Raw genomic sequence first — 7,582 nt, 5'->3', positions numbered from 1 at the left:
TTTCCTTCCACGTGACCAGCTTTCAGCCCTGAGATTCTTCCCTTTGGTAGCCTACATTTCTCACAAAACTCAGTCTCCTAGCATGACACCCACACTTACTAATCTACTTTCTGTTACCAGTATACTGACAGGCACATTTATACATTGGTGAGGATGCACACCAGGGAAGCATGGATGTCTCTTGCTGGAGTTAGTCTCTAAAAGTTACCTCTCAGCTTGAGAGCCTCATCTGCTCCAGACACTGTAAGTTGTGCAGCTGTTTTCATCAAACCCCTTGCAGAACAGCCCTCCCCCACTTCCTTCTCAGCCAGCTTGCTTTAACGCAGGCAGACATAAGTGAAAGGAAAAACAATGTGAAAGGAAGCTTGGGAGGGACAGGTTGGAAGGAGAAGGAAGAAGCAAAAGGTCCGACGCTGCAGACCGCATGCATGACAGAAAGCATTTGCACAAATAGCCTAATTTCATTCGGGGGGAGTGTGGGGCTGAGTAAAAGTACTACAAGTGCAAGCAACAATTGTAGAATCGGGAAACAAGAAGGAAAGGAAAGGAAAAGGAAGCTTCACAGAAATGAGACACCTGCACAGAGGAGAGCAGTCTCATACACACCAGGAAAAACAAATCAACCAAAACACTAACTGCCTTTGAGTGACTGCAGAAATGTTTATAGAGCCTTTCCCGACCTCTGCCTTGCTTCCTGGCAGGCAGCACCACAGAAAGAATTCTTACCACTGGCATCCCCTTCTTCCACCGAACAAAATTCAGTCCCTTCCTAATAGCACAGCAAAGCCAGCTGCTGTGCACAGGGGTGGTCTGGGCTTTACCTGAGGAAGGATGGATATCCAGTCTGGGACACGCTTGAGAACTGGGTAACTGCTCTCACAGGGGGATGGGCATCTCTTCTGTGTGATGAGTTGTGGAAACAGCATTAATTTTGAACAGTTTACTGTCAGCAAGGAGTCACCCAAGTCTCCCAGCAGCTCACTTTTTTCTTGTCTTTACAAAGCACAGGAGGCAGTGAGAAGATGTGGATGTCCAGTAACTTGCATTGCTCCTCTTCCTGTGAGCTCTTCAAGGAATTCTTAAAACAGCTTTTGTGACAGAGCAATTCTAAATTCCTGAATCATTAAAACAACGTATTTATTTATCAAAAGCTCACCTCCTAAAATGGAACACTAGGGAGCAATGCAGTCATTCCAACGAATGCATACATTTGAATTCCCAGGGCTTATACTAATTGGCACTTCTCAAAATGTTTCCAGTTAGGTCTGTCCACAAACTTGAAAAAGAAAATCAAAATACGCCTCTCTGAGATGGGCTGATGTTTGTGAAACAGAACCATTAAATCAGTGAGATTAGGGACTGAATTCAAAGCAATAATGTTTGGGGATCATACATTAAAGATGACAGGATCTTTCTAAATCGCTCCAACACAAAACACTTGCAGTACTGGCTTACAAATCTGAAAAATACACACTACCACCTACTGGCAATTATTCGTATATGTTATTTACACACTGATAAATAGTAACAATATATGCACATTGGGTTTGCGTGAACTTTGCTAGGACTAAGATTAGTCTTCATTTCTATGTTTATTGGAATCGCATTTGAAGAAAAATACCTTCCTGTGCATGCAGTTCCCCAGTTTGTGACCAGTTTTCATTCTCTTCAATAAGAAATGAAGCAATAATAAATGAGTAACATTTAAACAAACAGCTAAGGGTGTCATTTTTGCAAGCAATTCACTTTAATATGAGACTGGTTTTGTTGCTTAGCAAGAGAAGGTTGGTAGCATGGTACCAACAGGCTCCATACCTTGCCATTTATATCCACCATTCTTGAAACTGGGCACAAATACAATAGTGGTATGGGACCAGGGAGGAGAATCTGGTTAAGTTTCAGTGCTCGGTATGAGCTCTCTTCTGCATCAAGCACACCAGCCCTCTGACATGGAGGGCCATGGCTGCACAGAGGTGATAATACCAGGGAGCAATTGCACTCAAACACATTTTCTTTGAGTGTTTTCATCTCGATAAATGCCTTCTGCTGCAGCTCTCACCTCCTCACCCTAAGGTTCGCTGTGATGCCTTAGAAGCACCTTGGAGGTAAAAGGGCTGTGATGTATACATCAGGAAGTAATGCTAAAGAGCCACATGTGAATAACATGACAGCAGAGCTTAGATGACATGTTTACAGCCTGTATGCTCTCTCTGGAGTCTTTTGTCTGTTGGCGAAAATCTGATTGCTGATGAAATGCTGGTGTGGATGATGAGTAATTTTGGACTACTTACCACCAGTCAAAATATAAGGCTGATGCTAGGACTTTGTCAACATGACCCACAGCATGACTGAGTCCTCACCTGTGAAGGGAAATGTGTCATGAGAACCGAGAATGACACCACTGTGTCACTCTGGAATCCACAGCGCGCTCAGACTCTGCCCTGGTGCTGCAGCACAGCTGTGGCCACTCCCGTGACATCGCCTCCAAGAACGTGGGCAGCAATGTCAGCAGGACTGCCTAGTCCTGAGCTAAGTGCTCACTGAGGGCTGAAGGCTGACACTGGGAAGAATCACCCCTGCAGTTTTACAGGGGGCACTGCCCACCACGGCACTAAGTTAAACTGAACACAATAGCTATCAAAAAATCAGACTAGCAGCAGTCCAAGCTGATTGCCAGGTACTGTACCCTGCAGTAAAGCAAGCTCTTTAGTGCCTTATAAATAAAACATTCTATCCAATAATGCCATTTTGTATACATGAATAAATGATTTTTTTTCTAAATTATGAACTTTGATATATTTATAATTAATCAAATTTATAGTTTGATTATACTCTTGTTGTTTTTTGTTCTTTTTTTTTACCTTAGCAGACTTTCAAAATATTTTTTATATAACATATCTTAATTAAACACAAGCCTTCCTGCTGCCAAATACCAGACTAGCTCAAGACAGACCTTCAGATATGCTATGCTAATGCCTGACACTCAGGAACAGACACTTCGCTCTCTTCAATATGTGCATTACAAGTAGTATTTTAATTGGGTTCCCAATGAGCCTGTGAGTCATTTTTACAAGTTGACTCACATGCTTCAAAACTGAAGAATTTGGTGCAGGAAAAAAAAAAGGAAAAAAAAGGTAGCGGGTGGATTTCTGCACATCACTGTCACTGGAGAGAAGGGTGGGTTTGGCCCTAGTACCCAGCTGCAGCAGCAGGGTGGGTTCTGCAAGTGCATTACTTAGAGGAGGCTTTTTTTGTCAGTAACTGTTAAAGGGTGCTCTTGGAAGGCTTTTGTTTCATGAGAGCTGTGATTACGAGATTATATAAAGTATTATAATTTTGAGCTTCTTTCCCCTTCTGAAGAGGGACCAATCCTCACATCACAGAATGCCGCATTTCAGTGTATTTCAATCAGTGCATTTCAGTGATTCCATTTCAAGGCTTGCTAACACACCAACAGCAGGGAGAGGGCTGCTCCTCTCCCTTATGTGCCAGCTCTGCAGACTCAAGCTCAAGCTGGAGACATTAAGCTCTTTTCTCCCTGCACATCACCAGCCTCGGAGCCTCAAACCATTTGCAACGGTGCAAAGGGATGGGATCTCAGTCAAAATAAAGGAAGTGGAATCAAATCTACCCTTCCATTTTTGCTGTGTCAGCTTCAAACAGTGGTAAAAACCATAGTTGCTTACTGAAGCAAGTAAAGGTGAACAGCAGTACACAGAAACTGCAGGTATGCTGAGTAAAAGGCTTTTTTGAACCGTCTTTTTTTACTGGAAATAACCACATTTCAGTATTTTTCTTTCTGTATTCTTAGAAGAATCCATACAATGCACAAATGAAAGGCAGATTCAGTGAAGGCAGAAAATACCAGAGTGTTTTTCACTGTCCTAGGGACAAATGCCAGAGCCCTTCTGGGACGTTCAGAACATCTAGTCACTGTATCTTATTCAAGGGAAAAGTCATTTGTCAACAAACTAATCACTGGACAGATTCTGAGACAACGGAACATAAAAAGCCAATACAAACGTGCAGATGAGGTTCCAGTCAGCAGCTAGTCATAGCAAACAAACAAATGTTTGTCCTCAAAGCATGGCATTTGGGCCCAGCCATTTTTCACACAAGTCAAAAGCAGAGCGGGGATGATGCAAAGTGATCTTCAAACTAACTTCTGAATCAATCAACATGACTATGGAAAAAAAGATGGGCATGAACCAAATGCGGAGCCAATCCCTGCCTACTTCAGCCAGCAACAGTGGCAGAATTGGGTATGGACAGAACTGAGCCTGCTGCCACGTTATTAGCAGCAGTAAAAGCCCCACTGTTTCATATTTAAACTTTGAATAGCACTGATGCTTGACTCCTGGCTGAAAGCAGCTTTCGTTCTTGATTAGAAACACCACGCCAAGGGAAATAATCCTAGTGACTCACATTCCTGGTGTCCAGGATTCGTCACCATGAAAAGCGAAGCATCTGCCCTATGGTGTGTGGGCCAAACTCCTGTATTTTTTCATGACTATCTTCTATGACATGGGACTCAACCTGAGAGACCTTTCCTAGCCTTCCTTTTGCAAAAGGAAAGCCCTCTGCTGGTTCACCACAGTCACACTTTCCCTAAGAACAAAGCCACAAAGAACCCTCTGTAAAGGAGTTCCTCAGTGACGAGGCTCTGTACTTGCTTCTTTTTTCTAAGCCTTATTTCAGAATGTGCATGCAAATAGCAAAAGGATTCAATTATTTTGTTCTGCACCAAATTCACTTCTCAACTGGTGAAAAAAATCTGAACACTACAGAGGAAAATCATGGCATTTTAGGATGCAGGTGTGTACCATGTCAAATGCACAACAGTGAGATTTCAGTTTCAGCAATGTGGAACACAATAGAATTTCGGCTTAGCATGAGTTGAAATCGACCGGAAGCAGTCAGAACTTCTGAGAGCTAAAATTATAATTGCTTCCTTAAAGGCATCGCTTGTATAAAATTAAATGCATTTCTCCAGAAGCTTCACTAACACAGCAACTGATTGGTCCTTGAGGACTCCTATAGATACTTGTCATTCAGCATGAAATCAGGTCAGAGCTAAAATTAAACACCCACCTCTACCCTGAACCGCATGTGGAGTCATCGCTTTTAGTATCGCTCAGCCTCTGCCTCCTCAAATGGGCTCCTTCTTACCCTGAGCTTAAAGGATGCCTTATCAAGGAGCACTGATGGATGCAGTCATTCCTGTTCTGAGATGAAACTGTTGGGAATCAGAGCAGCAGTCCTGTTGACTCCATCTGCATTGATTAGCTCTCAGGCAGCCTGCCAACGCAGTGCGCTGCCTCTTACCCCAGCCACTGTTAATCTGCCTGAGCGAGGCCTGCAAGCCCTACATAAACTGCCATTTCTCTTCATTAGTGTGATTCTGCCTGCATGGATCTGATAACATATGGGATATTATCATAAAACAGCCTATTTCACCAATTCATTTTCTCTTTATGAAGATTATGAATGTACTGCAAGTGCACTGGGCAGGATGAAACAGAAGATCTGCAGTACAGTTCCTTTGATTTTGTTCCTAAAATGCAGATAGCGTTCCTTTTAAGTTCACATTTCCCAGTAATCCTCTGCTAATATATTATAAAAACTGCTGACTCTCTCTCCCTGATTTCCTCTAGTTCATTACAGGCCTAATCCACAATACAAGTCACTGCCTAGATTGAGACTTTAATGATCAACAGAGCTAGCAGATGCCTCACAATGGAAAAAATGAGAGGCACAGTAACTAACATTTAGTCAACCCTAATCAGTGCCACCGTCTGACTAAGCATGACCACGAAACACAATCATGGTTTGACAACAGATTATGTAATTCCCAACATGTGCTTCGTGCCCCCTCGCTTCCTGCCCGTTTCAGATAACACACGATGACCACAGTGGGCAGTTCTGGCACAGCTGAACGAGTGCTTTGTCTGGGAGCTCTGTGGATGCAGGTAGACACCCACCTGCATCTGAGATTTATTAATTAGCGCATGTCCCCACTGAATGAAGTCTGCATGCCCTCTGCTGGTAAATGCATGCATTCCCAAGAACATCCACACCTAAACTGAACCAGTGACATAACTCAAGGCTACTGCCTTACATACAGAACTACTGCTGCAAGCCCCTCGACAATGCATGCACAGCGTGCTTGCCCTGGCATGCTTCCACATGCAATATAGAATGAAATGAAATTAAATCCCCATTCATCCTAAACCTCACAGCTGTTCTGTGCTTATAACTGCGAGGTTGTTTTCATGCCTGCACTCCGAGGGCATTTTCTGCTGAAATGTACCATTATAACTGCACAGCTCATGTCTCCTTCAGAAGAGATTTTGAATGCATTGATCCTTTAAGGAGTTTGAATAAGGAGACATTGCACGGGATGGACACAGGAGCCTGCAGCAACTACAGACTTTTGTTTAGAGCTGCTCCCAAGAAAAAAAAACATGTTCAGCTTTCCAGGATTAATCCATTAGCAAAAGCGACACTAACTCCTGGCTAATCTTTATCAATTGCTGAGTACAGATATGTGCAGCAGTGGTCATTTTAATAAGCAGTTCACTCCTTAAATTACTTCTACTGCCAAATCAAGTGAAGATCACTAGGAATCATAACCAGCTTAACCCATCTGGCATCCTTTTCTGCAGAACCTTCTGACTATTTTATACTGTCAAACATACTATTTCATACAGTCAAAAAACAATGGCAACAACAGACCCGAGAAGAACATAGAATGGCAATTTCTATTATGGAAAAGCAAGATACAGCACAGGCCAAAGCAGAAGCAGGGTGAAAGGAGCATCAGACGAAGATAAATATGCCCACAGACTACCAGATGCTGCCAGTGCCCAGAGAGAAACTGTTGGATGGTTTCCAGGGCAAAGGGGAAATACCCAAGTACCATTCATACATGGTAGCAGGGTAGAGGAAAAGCATCTTGCTGTGCTCTAGACCATGACAAATTCATCAAAACCCCTCAGAAAAAGAATATTTTCATGCTTCACTAATGACATTTAAAACAATAACCACAACAAAAAGGAAACAGTTGAGTGCAGAGCTGACTCCCTGCCTTGGGAAGCGTGTCGGTGTACACTGATCTGTTCCTGTCAAGTGCACGCCATCACTGGCACAGGTGAGAGTGCATCAAAAGAATTAACCAGTGCACATCAAAGAGAAGGTGCAGGCATTAGCGTAATTAAAATCTGGCTGCCCCAGGACATATTAAAAGCTGTATGAATTTTAAGTGCTGCTCATCTACAGGACTCAGCTCTGAACGCTGATGTACTGACCTACACCAGTGAGGTTTGCTCACAAGAGGAAGTTATTGCTATGATGCATATCAAGGACATCTATCTGTTCTTTCCTTACCTTTCAAACTGAGCAAAAGTTGTTGCATCAGTGAGTGAGTACAAACCAGTGCAAAGACAGAAATGTCAAATGGCCTCTCAAGAATAAAGATCTGTTGTATTCGGTCCTACCTGAAAGTGTAGGACAACACTGGCATCTTCACACAATCACAGAATGGTCCGGGTTGGAAGGGACCTGAAGGATCACAAATCTCCAG

The sequence above is a fragment of the Lagopus leucura genome, unplaced genomic scaffold (genome assembly GCF_019238085.1).
Source record: "Lagopus leucura isolate 7727_CA_CO unplaced genomic scaffold, USGS_WTPT01 Super-Scaffold_100015, whole genome shotgun sequence".
Classification (NCBI taxonomy): Eukaryota; Metazoa; Chordata; class Aves; order Galliformes; family Phasianidae; genus Lagopus; species Lagopus leucura.
Note: the sequence above shows the minus strand (reverse complement) of the source record.